The 16,698-nt window shown below is 33.0% G+C and overlaps 1 long non-coding RNA gene across 1 annotated transcript; it reads left to right on the top strand.

Moving 5' to 3' along the window:
- The first annotated feature begins 295 nt into the window (after positions 1–295).
- On the top strand, positions 296–15,937 carry LOC141461476 (uncharacterized). The gene is made up of 3 exons (XR_012462909.1): positions 296–725; positions 15,237–15,388; positions 15,803–15,937. It is a non-coding gene; the product is annotated as an uncharacterized lncRNA (long non-coding RNA).
- The last annotated feature ends 761 nt before the right edge of the window (positions 15,938–16,698 follow it).

Raw genomic sequence — 16,698 nt, 5'->3', positions numbered from 1 at the left:
TGGGGAAATCACAAGTATATATGTTTGATCTATTTCTAAAAGAACTGGCGGAATGTTTTAGGTGGTTCTCTGTTTAAGAAACCCGTTAGTATAGTATTTTGCACATTTAAGGGGGCGTAAATATTTGCCTAAAAGGGTTTAACTAATTTTGGACAGCAAAAAAAGAAGGAAGTTGTTTATAAACCAACAAAAATTTGTGCAGGTAACAAAGAAGTAAATATATTATTCCAAAGAGAAATAAAGTTCATTAACACATGTCTGTTGTCAAAGATATAACTAAATAATAATAATAGTAATAATAACACATATGTTTTAAACAATTTATTTTTAAAAAAGGTGGTACGAGGACAAAGTAATTAATATTCAAAGAGTTGACTTATAAACGCGATAATGTGTACGTTGTTGATGCATTCATTATTGATTAATGGACCAAGTATCCGTTCTTTTTTGTATTTAATACATGATATTTATCGGGGTACTAATTAGTGTTGGTTTGTAATGTCTTTTGTTATAAACAGCCGAGGTTGTTGTTTCTCTGTCCAGTGAAGTGCGTTGTATCAGACCGGATGTAAATGACAGTCTCTAGGCAAGGAATGATGGTATTATAAAGTGTTTAGGAACCGGTCATCTTTAGATTGTTTTATTTTGAAAAGAGAGAGAAAAAAAAATCTTAGATTCTAACACCTACAGAGAGACCTGCTTCCCTGCAATATTGTAAATATCAGGTCAATATTAAATTTGGATTAATTCTTGTAAAGAATCTAACAATATTCTATAAAGTTCATTAAAATTCAACTAATTCTAAACCATTATTTTTTTATTTAAACTTTTTTTTTAAAGCGATTTACGAGGGTCGTTTGAAAAGTCCGTGCAAAGTCAGAGAGATAGCGCCACTGGCGCGTATCGAGGTTATGTTTAGTTAGTAGCATCTCTTGGAAGAACACACACGAAGTTTCAGCCAGATCGGTCTATTTCTTTGTGTTTGGCATTCGTTTGAATAGGAAGTCGAGTGATTTTCAAAAAATGGACGAAAAAGAATTTCGTGTGTTGATTAAACACTACTTTATGAAAGGCAGAATGCCTGAGGAGACTAAAGAGAAGCTTGATAAACATTATGGTGACTCTGCACCTTCGATTAGAACAGTTTATAAGTGGTTTCAAAATTTTCGGAGTGGCCATATGGGCACAAGTGACGCTGAACGTTCTGGACGCCGTGTTGAGGTTACTACTCCAGAAATCATTGATAAAATCCATGATATGGTGATGGATGACAGAAGAGTGAAGGTGCATGAGATTGCTAGTGCTGTGGGCATCTCGAATGAACGGGTACATAATATTTTGCATCAACATTTGGACATGACAAAGCTATCCGCAAGATGGGTGCCGCGATTGCTCACGCTTGACCAAAAACGAAATCGTGCGAAGTGTTGCAAGGACGGTTTGCAGCTGTTCCAGAAGAATCCGCAGGACTTTAAGCGTCGTTTCGTCACTGTGGATGAAACATGGATACATCACTACACTCCTGAGACCAAAGAACAATCTAAACAATGGGTTACCAAGGGGGAATCTGCGCCAAAAAAGGCGAAGACCGTTCTTTCGGCCGGAAAGATTATGGCGACTGTCTTTTGGGATTCGCAAGGAATAATCCTCATCGACTATCTGGAAAAGGGTAAAACTATTACAGGTGCATATTATTCATCGTTATTGGACCGTTTGAAAACTGAGCTGCAAGAAAAACGCCCACGATTGGCCCACAAAAAAGTCCTTTTCCATCACGACAACGCACCAGCTCACACCTCAGCAGTTGTGGTCGCAAAATTAATGGAAATAGGGTTCCAACTCGTTTCACATCCCCCCCATTCTCCAGACTTGGCTCCCTCGGACTACTATTTGTTCCCCAATATGAAGAAATGGCTGGCAGGAAAAAGATTTTATTCAAACGAGGAGGTGATTGCAGAAACGAATGGCTATTTTTCAGACTTGGACAAATCCTATTATTCGGAAGGGATCAACAAACTAGAGCAGCGTTGGACGAAGTGTATAAGCCTAAAAGGAGACTATGTTGAAAAATAAAAAAGGTTTACCCCAAAAAATTAAGTAGTTTTTATTTTTGCACGGACTTTTCAAACGACCCTCGTATTTAAGATAATGCTAAGAAGTGCTAAGTACTTCAGTTTCTTTCTAAACTGTCATTTTGGAATTCAAAGTTACCATACTTTAAGAACATTATGAATACCTGATCTCAGTAGTTTCTCGAAATCCTAGAATTGTTTTTTGAATTACTATAGCTACTCAAATTGAAACTACCTGGATTGCTGGTACCAATGATATTAGATAGAATATTTTTAATCTTACCAAGAATAGAAGACTGCTATAATTAATTACATTCATAATTAGTATATTCAAAGTATTTTTGGAAAACCGTTCTCCAAGATTTTTGGATTTATGGAATTTATTTGGATTAAAGCGGCTTTAAAGTTTTTATTTGAAATTGGTATGTCTAATGTCCAGTGTAAAATCAGTTAAAATCATTTTCCACTGGTCGTCGCCTCTCAGTGAAATTGAAAACCTATTCAGGTAGAGTATTTATTCGCTTGGTAATTCATGATTTTGTTTTTTGTTTTTTTGTAAAATTTCACATTTATTGGATCCAGATCTATGGTTCAGAGTGTTTCCTTAGTTAGAGAGAAAAATTAATTATTTTCTTACAAAATATCAATAGTTGTTCTACACTTAGTTCTACCCAGTACTTATCTGACACTAAAATGCTACCATTCTCAAAGTATTGTGTAACTTAGCCAGTGTTTCTGTAAAATTTGTATTTATAAGGCACGTGTTGGTAACCAAAATAAAGAAAAATAAGCAAATACATGTTAGTGGTGTGGTGCAGAGAGTACAGCGTGGTCGCAGCAAGTAGATGCCACCAGATAGGTAAAATAATAAAAATAAAGACAGAGCACCCAGTACTGGTTAGGCGAACAATGCGTCCTTTAGTTGTTATCAGATGTTGAAGGCAGATGGTATCTTTTGGGGTACACTGACTGGGAGCAAGGAGGACAGTGAAGGAGCAGAGTGAGATCAGTATCAAGATGCTTGGTAACAGTACCATCTATACTGGCACCGTACACAGTGCTACATTGCTCGCTGCTTACATTACCATCTACCTAACAGACACACTCATAACTGAACTCCCACGACAATTATACCCAAACTCTACTACAACTAACGGACATTGAATATAAATCCAAGCCAGAACACCAATTACAGTCCACTCTGTACAATCTATTCCACTTCTTTTTTCACCTCTTCTTTGCCCCATATTGTCTCTTTAATCTTTTCTTTTTTATTTCCTTAGTTCTGTTTTTTTTATTCAATTTCGCAAATTATTTATTTCATTTTTGTGGTTAAGGAACATTAGCTTCTTTTTCTTGGCGGCCGCCATTACTTCTTTAATCAAATCTGCAATATTATATTTCATATAAAGAGTTCCAACACATTCAGTTTTAGAGTTATATTTATTTATTATTATTATTTTATTTATAAATCATAAACGTAGCCAAAATAAATGTACAAAATAAATAAAGCACTGGCAGAGCCGTCTGCTTGAGAAACTGCTTAAATATATTATAAAAGATACAAAATATTCAATAAAATAAACAGTAGGTAAATAACTTAATAATTTCCTTCCCATTTCATCGAGATATAAGATATTTAGAGTTATTATTTATTTATTTATTTATTTACAAGCTTATAGGTAAATAAATACCTTTAGCTGGGAGTTGTAACAACAATTCACAAAAAGTAAAATAAAATTACATTAATAAAGTATTAAAATAAAGGAAAGGAAACTATTCTTTATGAGGTAAAAAAGTGGAAAACTAAAACATAACTCATTGCCATACGTACATAAGTGAAAAATAACTTATTTAGTTAAACATAATTTACTCAACAGTTACCACTCTTAAGAGCAAAGAGCTTCTGAGCTTCAGAGCTTGGTACGAAAAACTGTAAATTTCGTTAATTTGATTCACACTATTTATATCTAACAAGTTCAGAAACTTTTCATTTATAGAATCATTTGAAGACTGATACGAGTTAAGAAAATGACTTCTAATGGGGAAAAGTGAGGTACATTCAAAAAGGAAATGAACAACTGAATCAGGAGAAAAAGAGTTACAAATGAGGCAAAGATTGTTTTCATCAAATTCATAATAGGTGTCATTAATATAGAACCTTGGACAGCCTTAATTGCACTACTATTTAGAGTTATATGAAATCTACTTATTTAATATCCTCCAATGAATGGTTCCAATCCAATAAATATGTTACAACCAATTAGTTACTAGTTATCAGAACCTAGAAAATGATCAGGCTAGAATTAAAGGCAAAAATTGTATAATTAGTCCATAATAATATATTAAAGTTCTTGATTTACTTCTTAAGTTTATTGGATGGCTGACAGGAAATATACCTTAAAATTTAATCGTCTTAAAAAAATGAAGCTGTAAAAACTAATAATTCTAAAACAGCACACACCAGTTTAGTTCAAAGATAGGAAGCATGCTTTTAGAAGTGTCTTAGATTAAATGAATAGTCTAAAGAAATATTCCAAACTTAGATTGTTAGATTTTATATTTTTAATTGTTGTGTTAATCTTTTAAACTGTCTCTGAACAACAACCTGTTGGTATTTTGTTCAGCGTGGGAGAGGATTAGTTCATAGGAAACACAGTAAGCTATGGTTCACGAGCATCATCAACAGGTGGCGCTAACTTCAACTGTTGCTGGGACGGCTAGAGGAAACCTCAATCTGTATCAGCTGGTTTTATGTCACCTCCATTCTCTACTCTACAGCATGTAGCCCTTACAAATCTTCAGCCCACGCACTCTTTGCTTTAGCCCATTTACGGTTTGGAATTACATCATCAGTTGGAAACCCACCTGTTGTTGGTTTCAGACATGAACACGTGGTTTTTTTTCAAGAGGCTTGGCGGTCACGTGATAAGAAACATTTATTAACATCAAGTATCCAAGATAAGTACATTTCATACTAAATTATGGAATAGTTGATCCAATATCTTTTAAAGAAAATAAATTAATGTAACCTAATATGGGAACTTTTGTACTTCAGCCTTTGAGGTAAACTTCCAAAACAGAAGAGCCCCTGTCCAACCTTTTTTTTTAGAAAATATTTGAAAAATGCCCTAATAACTTTATCATTCTCACGTCCCTACATTTGCCCTTAACCCTGAGGCCCTACTAGCCTTTACAACCTTTATGAAAAGCTCAGGAAATCCATACCTTACAGTTAAATTATGTTTGAGGCTGCAAACAAAATGACAATCAGTGTCTTCTCTGTAATTATATTACTAGTTCTTAGACTTACCTTTTCGCCAAAGAACGACAGATCTGAATATCTTGTTTTAAAACAACTTTTAAATACAGGAACTGAGAAACTGGATTTCCAACATAAGGGAAACTTTCCGGTGGAGAGAACGAGAAAGATTAAATAACAGAAAGTTGCTTTCAGATAATGGACAAGACTGAAATTTAATAACAGTATGACTGCGGTTTGTGGACACTTGATGATCACTTGCTCCTTCAAAAGAACATTATTTGCTCTATTCGTGCACTTTTAGATCATCTTGGGCAATTAGTTCCTACCAGGTCAACTCAAGACTGGTTTGGGACTGTCTGGGTGCCCTGAAGGAAATTAGTGACCAGAATAAGGTCTTTCTAGTTTGGGTACCTGGTCATTCAGGACACAAGGGAAACGAAGTGGCAGATTTATTGGCCCGGGAAGGCACTGCGGGACACTTCGTTGGCCCGGAGCCCTGCTTTGGGGTTTCGAAATGTGTTAAGTCTGCGGCCATTAACTTATGGGTGCAGAGTAGGGCTCAGGAGTGGTGGATTGCCACCACTGGGCAGAGACAGGCGAAGGAGTTCATCAGAGGCTATTCGCCGAGGCTGACCGCAGAATTAATCCGTCAAGGCCGCGGGGCTATAAGTATAATTATAGGCCTACTGCAGGCTCAGAAAACACATGCATCACATGGGCCTGGCAGATGATAGCCTTTGTAGGTTCTGTCAGGAAGAAGAGGAAACGGCACTGCACTTGTTGTGTCAGTAAGGATGTTACTTCTCGGGGAGGAAAAACCAAGGCCTCAGAGATTTTTACCCAGGAACCACTTTCCAGAATTAAGAGTGTGATTAAGCGGACGGGTCTGGAGGGTGAGCTCTAAAGTCGGGGAGCCACAATAGATCCATAGGGGTCGCGGTGGCGTAGGCCTTGAGGCCGCCCTAATTTAGTCTATTCTATTCTAGCTTATTGAGTTTAGCTATGACATTAGTGACGACATTAGTACCTTTTGCTCGGAAACTAGATCTAAAAATAGGCATTGAAAGTATTTAGATGAAAAGAAGAAGAAATAAATATTTGTTTTTGCCTTATAATGTAATGTAAACAAAAACTAATACAGACTATATAGTTAGTAAAAGTGTACGATAGTACATCTATATGAGAGATTGTTGTTAAGTTTGTTGAACATCCTATAGCAGTTTCTGTCTTAGTCGTCGGCGGCCTTTTTCCGCCCAAGTCGGTGCAACTCTCCTACTTTATCAGATTCATGAGAAATTTGTTAACTATTTGTGTCCAAAGTCCTTGAATGTGGGTTAGTCAACACCATGTGGGTAGGATTGTCTTGACTTCTTTAATATTCCTCCTTGTTCCAATGACTTTACACGTTTTAATAGAACTGAAAGACCTGCTAAAAATATAAAGTTTGACTGCGCAGTACTTCACTACCTGCAACTTGATCATTTTGGCCTTAATTAGCTACCATCCACATAGTAAAAGTGTAAATCAATAAAAGTTTGAGTTGTTGCCTATAGAAAAACAGGAGCATTGTAGTTTCAGTTGTGTCCGCCGGTTAATTGGGATAGAGCTGCCTGATATGGTAGGCTTGTCTTAATTTCCATGTTATGTGTACAGTAAGATGAAGAGATAATTATTATTATTTTGGTAGCAAACGCCCACAGTCCAGACGCAGAAGGAGTGAGTTCAAACGAAAATTTAGTTTCTTATTTTATTTTAAATAACATGATTTAAAAACAATTTCCAAAATATCTTACTTTCCTCAAAAGCAGTAGGATGTGAATCTAAAAATTTGCAATTTGGATTTGGGTTGGGTTGGTACTTTTTCTTTTGTTTTGTTTTATAATATGCTTAACATGATTTCTGTGCATGCCAGCTTGTAAGAATACAACGATATTTCTTGGCCAGTCAGGAAAGAAGGAGAACAGTTCATCCTAAAAAGGAAATACAAGGGTGCCCCTCCTTGAAAGTACTGGGGAGTGGCTCCGCTGATGTCCAATGAATGGTTAGCCAACCACGCCCAGAAATGGGGTGAACTGCCTAATTTTAAATTAAAATGTAACATTTGTACTCAAAATGAAGAAAAACATACAATGTTAGGCAGCCCCTTTATTATCTAACTGAACACCTTCAGGTGAAACCTCGCCAAGACTGTACAGTTAAAACATTTTAGCTTTCCAATTCTAGCCAAGCATGATATAAGTATAAATAATTTCTCAACTTATATTGCTGAGCTTTTACATAGACTATAATAAACTCCTGCTTATCAACTTCAATGTAAAGTTAGAACACCTCTAGTCTTCAATACTCCTTGTTCCAATAACTAAATGTATTTTGCTCTTATTATTAGCATTTACAGACTTGTATATTATATAAAGTCCGATTTTTATATTCTTTTTATCTCCTTAAAAATATAATTTCTAATATTCTTACTTAAGTAACTGAATAATATCTCACTTTAATTGCTTATTTTTGACCGAATTCGTTATTAAATGCTTTAATATTCTATATTTATTGTGTTTAACTTATGTTTTATAATTCTCTTATTTTATTTTCATTGATCTTTTTTTTTATTTGGTTTTTATATTTTGTAAGATAGTTGTTTACAAGTTTAGATCCTTCTGTATTTCAAGATTAATTATTTTCACTTAGTTTAACCAGCTACTTTATAGTTTTGTAGGCTTTTGCCTTTATTAGTAAATAAATAAATAAAGATTAATCGTACATTTTAGTGATGCTAGTATTCTGAATTTAAAGATTCAATTAATAGATAGTTCAGCATAAAAGAAACTAAGTTATTGAACAAATTGTATAATTTTTTGAAATACAAATATGCATTAAGCATCAATTAATATATATAACTAGTTATGTACTTACATTTCCAAACGTTCAGGTTTAAAAATCAAAATACGAGTAACAACTCTCTTTTAGTAATTGAAAATAATTTGTTTATCAAGTATGCATTTGTAAGTTCAAACTTGGCTAGTATACAAATGCAAGGAAGCAATGTTTTTGTTTGAGTCTAGTCTAGTAGTAGCTACGCTACTGCATATTTTTCCCTACTGGCCCTCTCAGTTGGACATGTGCATCAACTTGCAGACAGATTTGTTTTTCTATATAAATTAGGTATCATTTTGCTGATCGTAATTTTCTCTTCCCATGAACCTCTTACAACAGAGTTGTCTGTAAAGAGAGAACAATGTACTGAAGCCACCAGTGCACTACAGAAAAAACGATTCCAGACTACAATGGTCACAGATTTAGACACATTTAGATTTATTGTAATCGTAATATTGTACACGCCAATGAACTGTATCCATGGACAGTCCCAAATCTTTAGAGTATACAAGAGAAGTTAAGGACACGGTCCTGGAAGCGTTAATATTCGCTGAAATTCATACATTAAATATTATATTTATATTTCACTTTACACCTTGTATCTTGTAACATCTCAAAACTTAGCTGTATTTTATTGACTCCAAACACAAATGTAACCATAAATTATTAATGTTATAAGCGATTTCATAACCGTAGATCTCTCTAATATTTCACTAGAGTAAATGTTGCTTGCCAAAGTGAAACTGTTTTCATCTGCACTTCAGCGTTTAGTCATCCAAAATGGACCGAAAAAAGTAAATGGCCTCGATTTACTAAAAAAAACAAATCTGTTTATTTCCCAATATTGACAAAAGAAGTAATTTAAATAAATAAATAAAAAGTAAATATTTATAATATTGACAATCAACTGTTTATATTTGAATTTTAATACTACAATTTTGTAAAACCAATTAAAAATGTGTTTTAAAAGAAATAATGTCTAGAGTTGATCAAAAAATATATATATACAGGCAGCAAGCTTTGGTTTACCAAAGAATAAGAGGTTATAGTAATTCCGTGAAGATTTTAAAATTGATGATTAGGAAATCTGTTGGGATGGTAGCTTAGTAAATAGGAAAATTAATACTGAGAATAATAGGGAACGAAATGCTTATCATATGTAAATAACTCAATCTAAAATTGGGCGGATCTGCTTTGAAGGTGTCCAAATATTAAAGGGTTAGACCCATTCTCTTTCCAGCCGTTTTTATTGTAATCTAAACTTTTATATATATATTTATATATGTGTTATTTTTCGGCAGCCACTAACTACAAGTTCTTTTTATTATTTCTTGTTCGATTTTGACAAAGTGATAGTTTAAATAAAAATATAATAAGAGAGTTTGGATGTGCTTGTATTTAGTTAACTTGTTTATTGTGATTGGTTTTACCAGGATAGGTGTCCATCGGCATAATGCTAATCACAGGCTTGTCGCCTCATCATGTGTGGCAGGTGTTCTCCTTTATATAACTTTTATTTACATCCTTAAATGGAATATACTCCCACATGTTTTTCTTTCTTCACAAAAAAAAAGTATTTTTTTTATAGTTTTATTTTACCAAATAATTAAAACACAAAAAAAAATTAAAAGAAAAATTAACCAGTAAAAGGAAACAGTAATTTCAAGGTAAGGCAATTAATAGACACCGTATATTATAAATTATATTTTTTACATGAAAGTTTGTAACGTAATAAAATAAATAAAAACAAATGTTGCAGAGAACAAATCTCATATTTTAGAAAAGATATCAGGGACAAAACAATTATTAAATTTATAATATCTTAAAGTATAAAAACGTTTTAAACTCTCTCACACCTTTTTCTTACAACTAACTATTGTATTTTTCTCACAATTAAGGGTACGAATTAGCGTTATATTTGTAAATTAAAACTAAGTCATTATTTAGATAATGATAGAAATATAAAAATGATAAATTTAGATAATTTAAATGATAATTGAACTTGTCAGGCAGCGTCTCTGATTTCTGTTCTCCCAAGTACTTGCACAAAACTTCACCTTAATTTTCAGGATTAATCCAAATGCCCAGAATGATATTCCAGAACTATTCAAAAATATTTTTTTCCGTATAAAGTTTTCAATTAAAAAGTAGAGGTAGCAGCGTTACATGACTGTGGCGTTGTTACGCACTGCTATATTCGTATGTAATCATAAATATTTCTTTTTATGTTTTAGGACGTTAATAATGTTTTTATTGAAATCACAATAGATTAACATCAAAGCTATGTACGCATTCGTATTTTATTCATGTGAGTTTTTTCCTTCCCTGTGATACTTTTTCTTTTTTGGTATCATATCAGTTGTTCCGTGCGTATTGCTAAGGAGTATCTGGCTTCAGTATCAGGTGCCGCCGCTTCAATAGCGTTGGATACCGTGGTGAGGTTCAGTCGGGCTCAGATCAGATTGCCCACTTCCCGGTACAACCGGAATACTCCTTTATTTCGTTAAGAGTCCTAGCCACTTTATTTATTTATTTATTTATTATTTACAAGCTTATAGGTAAATACCTTTAGCTGGGAGTTGTAACAAAAATGTACAAACGGTAAAAATAAAAATAGAAGTAAATAAATGAAAAATACAAAATAGAAAAATAAAATAAAGCAAAATAAATAAATAAAATAGCATTTCATTAATATAGTAATAAAATAAAGGAAACTATTCTTTATGAGGTAAACAAGTGGATAACTAAAACATAACTCATAGACACATGTACATGAGTGAAAATAGCTTAATTAGTTAAACATAAATTACTCAACAGTTATCACTCTAAGAGCAAAGAACTTCTGAGCTTCAGAGCTTGGTGCCTAAAACTGTAAATATCATTAATTTGCTGCACACTATTTATGTCTAACAGCTTGAGAAGGTTATCATTTTTAGATTCATTTGAAGAATGGTACGTGTAGAGAAAGTGACTTCTGACGGGTAACAGTGAGGTACATTCAAAGAGGAAATGAACAATTGAATCTGGAGAAAAAGAGTTACAAATGAGGCAAAGATTCTTTTCATCAAATTCATAACAGGTTTCATTAATATAGAACCTTGCCTTGGACAAATTGCACAGCCTTAATTGCGCTACCACTCTCACTTTTTTAATATTTACTTTCCAATCCAGATATGGCTCTGGTAATGTCCTAGCCACTTAAAAAAGGGCGACACAACCCGAACAGAAGGTGTGATCAAGAGAGAGCGATTGTGCGGGCTGGCCTTACTCTTCTGGCATGCAACGCAGGCACGTACCCTTCATGTAGAGCTACTCGAATGGCAACCATTCGGGCTGGCGCTTTCGGTCCGGTATGTCGTTCAATGCCTTTTTACGCCAACTTACCAACCAACAAATACTTAAAAAACATGGAATTTAAATTATGTAATGTGCACAATAAGAGAAAAAAGTCATTTCACACCAATTTCTCCTTATCAACTATTTCGCGTGCTGATTTTGTAACTAGAATATAAAGAAGCTTACATAAAAATAAATTATGGAATTATGAAAGCAATTAAATGGCGCCGTCTCATTTTAAACAATAATTCTAACAACTTTTCATTCTAATTATTAATACAAAAAAAAAAAAATAGAAAAAAGTTGTTAAACAAAAAAACCTACATGAATGCAGCAGTCAGACCTAGGAAGCTATATCAATGTAAATTAAGAAGCGGAGGACCTATTTGTTGAGAATCGCTGGTAATAATAGGTTTAGAGTAGAACTCATTCAAAGTCTTGCTATCCATTAATTTGACTACCTATCTAATTTGGATGCTACCAGATGGTGTGAGCTGTAATGGAAACAGATACAAACAAATTAAATATTAGTATTTAAAAAAAAATAAGAGGCATTTTTTATTATTATTGTTATTTGAAGCTAGAAATTAGTAATAATTATGTCATGTCAAGTTTATTGTGTCAGATAATTTATTTGAAAAAGAATTACATCATTAAAGAGCTAATGTTTAGGTTTATTTGTAATGACTGTGTGTAAATTAGTTAGAATTTAGTACTTCAACTAACATGGAGTTAGAATTTAGTGCTTCGACTACCGACATTCAATTCTTCTTCTTGAACACATTTAAAACTTCAAAGACATCCTATACACAAATTTACACTACTACATTTTAATTGCACTGAGATTCATTGTCTAATACCAAGCTGCTCCCTGGCAACTTTATCATGCAAAGAATCGTGTATGCAACTAGTTTTAACCCAAAAGCGTTGTACTATCTATTATCTAAATACCTTCAAGTAGCCTCAAGTGATCTGCAGCTGTTTACGCAATAGTTCACATTTCTTTGGTCCCGATCTCAAAAAAAAGAAAGCAGTTAGATTCTAATCCAGTTCTGTCAATCGACTTTCGCAAAAAGTTAGCAAGGGTGAGTTTCCCATATATTTTGTACCTCGGAACCCAATCCAGAGTGTTACATTTTTTTATTTAAATTTCTATGGAATATCATACCGTTTTTTCCTCCTTTGCTTAGCGTAGGAATCACTAGGTCCTCAAGTGTGTAATTTAGGTACAAAGCTTAAGGTAAATCATTGGAGCCACTATCTAAACACTCTTTGGAAAATTTCGAAGAAAAAATTGAGTTCTCTATTGGTAAGAATGCTCTTGTACAATCTTGGTAAGTCGATTACACATTTAAGTTACAATAACACTTTTTTTAATCACATCTGTTAACACTAACCAAGCGAACATTCAAAAACATTTTCATAAACACTTGGTGGAATATAATATAGTGTTAATTATTTAAATTTTTGAGCTAAAATTAAATACTAGAAATGATGTGATGGTAGTTACATGAACAATTTGACTATAGAGTAAGAAATGAGTAACGGTTATGTGGCGATGGGCAAATAAAAGTCTTGATTGCAGAAGATTCCAGACGATTGTTATGTCTGTAGATAGATTAGCTTGTGAAGTTATAAGATTATCTTCCTTCTGTTCAGGAGGTCTCTTATCAAGTTCTTCAGTTTTGTAAAAGGGACAAAAGAGAGTATTTCTACCTCTCCACAGCACCTATTTCATTTTTAACAGCTTTTGTTGCAGATGTAATTACTTAAGGAAGGTAATTTCCATGTTTCTCATCCATTGCAATTTAAAGACACGAATTGGTGGTATCTTTTAAATTCGGTTTAAAATGCTCAGCTGGTATGAATATTCAGTTTCTTTATTAATAATCATCGTTGAAAAGAACAACACTGGATCTTCATTTAAACAGCTTGAGTAGATCTTAACATTTAGAATTCTAGGTTATCTTTCCTCAGCTACAGTACTTTAAAAGTTCACCTTTTTAAGCAATACACGATAATTTATAACCATATGCATTACTCTTATACTATAAATATAACTATGAGTTAAATACTGTTAAGCATATCATCAAAATGTCCCCACCGAAATAAAAGGTACTCTACCTGCTTCTCCCGCCACTGTTCTCTTATAACTACCATCTGGGACACCTGTTACCCTAACGTGGGCAGTGGTTTTCGCCCACTCTTGAGGATGACGTGTTTACATTATCCACCCTGTTGTTTTTGCAAGTGTAACATCCTTTAAAAAACATGTTTGTAGCTTCTAGGACTAGTAACTAATAAAACTTGCTAGTCTGCATTTAGCAAAACTGCATTCTTTCAGGAAAAGAAAAATATTTCGATAAATAGATTTATATTTACTTTCTTTTCCTTTTGTAAAAGAAAATAAAATAAAAGTTGAATTTTCAAGTGAAAAACATGCTGTTCACAAAAAAAACGATCTTTCCCTGTGTCTCTGTTTGAATGGATAATACGCCTTTAAAAAAAAGTAAAATTGCAAAATTAATTTTTTCTAACGAGGGATATGACGTCAAAGTTTTGGCCAAAAATCAGAATTACAACATTTTTCATATTTTAAAAAACGGTTCCCCAAAATTTACTCATCTGCTGTTTTGATTTGGAACAATTATCCACATGGGGCTCGAAGAAAGTGAGGACCCCATACTTTTCTTCAACTCTGTTTATAAAATTACCAAGTATAAATATGCACTAAATGCCTTGCGAAACTGCGAGTAAACTCCTTCATGTGAGGTTCCAATGAATTGCCGATTTCTTTCTTCAGTTAAAGAGTTTGTTGAGAAAACATGGTGCTATTTTGGAAACCTCAGAGAACATTGATTACTCTAACGAGTTGGTTTGATGTGAAAATCGCTTAAAAGTTCACGATTTAGTGGGATATAATTTTTCATCATTCAGTCTTTTATTTAATAATAATAATAGTAATAAATTTATTTACAATAGTTTGTTTATGTTTGTACATTTTTGAAGTAATACTGAGGTTTTAAGCTTGGAACCTACATACGCTCAACTATTATTTAGTACAGATTAAAGAGAACGTATCTGCATATTAGGAAAAAAATTAAATAAAAAACGTTAGCTTGATATAGAACAGTTTACTTTAATTTTAACTCTTTCGCATTTTATTGAAACCGTCACTCATAGCAGTTGTCTACGTATTAATTTCAGAAAATAACTCATTACTTATTTTATTCAAAGAAACAGATAATTTTGATTTCTGACCTGCCGTGCCTAGAAGTTCAAAACGGCGAACAAAACGAGCCAATGTTTACGATTTTAGGTCATAAATAATATAAAATTGGCATTTATTGCCTAGCCTTACAGAAAATCTACAACTCATAACTCAGACCCAGGTGTAAAGCACAGATTAGGAGACTAACTGCACCATAAGGTAGTGAAGTATCGAGAGAGTAAGTAATAGTGCTTAGGGCAATAAGTGTAATAATCTATTTATGTTCGAAGCAAAGGCTGCATTCTAAAATATGGTAAGATGCAAACTGATCGTTTTATTTATATTTTTTAATTTAAAGATGCTTCAAGTTAGCCACTAATGAGGTGGATACCTTGCTATTTACAGAGTCGTTAAAAGTTTTACAAAGAAAAGATTTTGTGTTAAAAAAGAACAATAAAAAGAACAAAAATCTTTTTAGTTTGCCTGGAAGTGTATAAGAGGTAAACTAGATGGAACATGTCAGCAGCAGCGTAAAAAGAAAAAAGAATGATATGCCTGACAAAAGGGTAAATAACAGCTTAGCATCACCACGAGTGAAGACTGGACAATCCGGCTGTTCAACTGAACAAGGTTAGCTGAAGTGTTCCAAACACCTTTTCTCTTCTAGCGATATGCATCATGATGATTTCTCAAAATAGACTTCCATTCTTTCAGTTTATTGCTTGCACTTGATATTCTAAGTGGTAATATTGCGTTTCTGCTAAATATTTGAAAGCGAGAATGTTTTGAAGTATTATTGAATTCGATAATTTTGTTGATAATTTAGCTAATTATCTATTTTTCTAAATAGATAAATAAATAAATGTCTTTCAATGACATTTATTAAACTTTCTGCATACTCGAATTTGACATTACGGTACGAAAATCATAGCAAGTAACTTTTTAAGTATTCAGTAAAAATCCGTCAACCAAAATACAATTTCTCTACTTTTTATTTTTTACTTTAAAGCTCAAACAAATCAATAATCAATAAACATTTCCTAGGTATTGTTTAAATGAGAAAATTGTTCCAGACATGTCACAGAGAAAAATATTCCAAATAAATTAATTACACAAAAATTAAATAAGAAATAAAGTAAGTAACGTATAATTTAAGCGCAATAAAATATTATAATCACGAAATAGAGATTAATATTTGTAAACATATGTGCATATTTAATATTTAACTCACATTACTCAGGTGCTGTAACAACTAGGCTTAAAAGTTGAAAAACAAATGTCATTTCTGAGAATCTCTTAAAACAAGCCCTTGCAAAAGTGAAGAAACAAAGCGCCTGATTCATTTTATTTAGTGAATAATATATGAGTGAATGTATGAATCAACTCGTTCTTATCGCAACATTCAATTTTCATGTGGTTTTGTTGTAATTTTTTTGTTTTAATAACAAATATTGGGATCAACATTTCTGAATTTGAATTTCTCCTGAACCAAACAGCTATCAATCTTCAAATTTGATTCCTAATTTAATTTCTATTTATGATGTTTTCATCCCACAATCAGACGTTAAGTACCAGAAACTATTGGGAATTAAACAATTATTTTTTCTTACCTATCCGAAACACATACAAAACTAATTTAGGAGTAAACTATTTTTCTGGAATGAAAACAGAGCATTCTATATGATTTTTTCAATTTACAATCACCGCATGTATTCATGAATTTGCGCCTCGCTTTCCACAGGTCTTATAGCTAACATTCCAAGGAGCCTTTCAAGAAAAAGAACTCCCATCTGCAGGAGGATGAGACAACAACTAGCCTTCGGGGTGATATTGTAAAAAAAATTATGTTCTAGTCTAGACAAAGGCTGTATGCTGCGAAAATTGATATAAATTCAACAATTTTTTTTTCGGGGAAAAAATTTAGGTTATTCCAAAAGTGA

This window comes from Rhodnius prolixus, unplaced genomic scaffold, assembly GCF_049639745.1.
Source record: "Rhodnius prolixus isolate KJV_2025 unplaced genomic scaffold, Rpr scaffold_6, whole genome shotgun sequence".
In the NCBI taxonomy this organism is placed as follows: Eukaryota; Metazoa; Arthropoda; class Insecta; order Hemiptera; family Reduviidae; genus Rhodnius; species Rhodnius prolixus.
The sequence above is the reverse complement of the archived record's forward strand: the minus strand, read 5'-3'. Positions and strand labels throughout refer to the sequence as shown.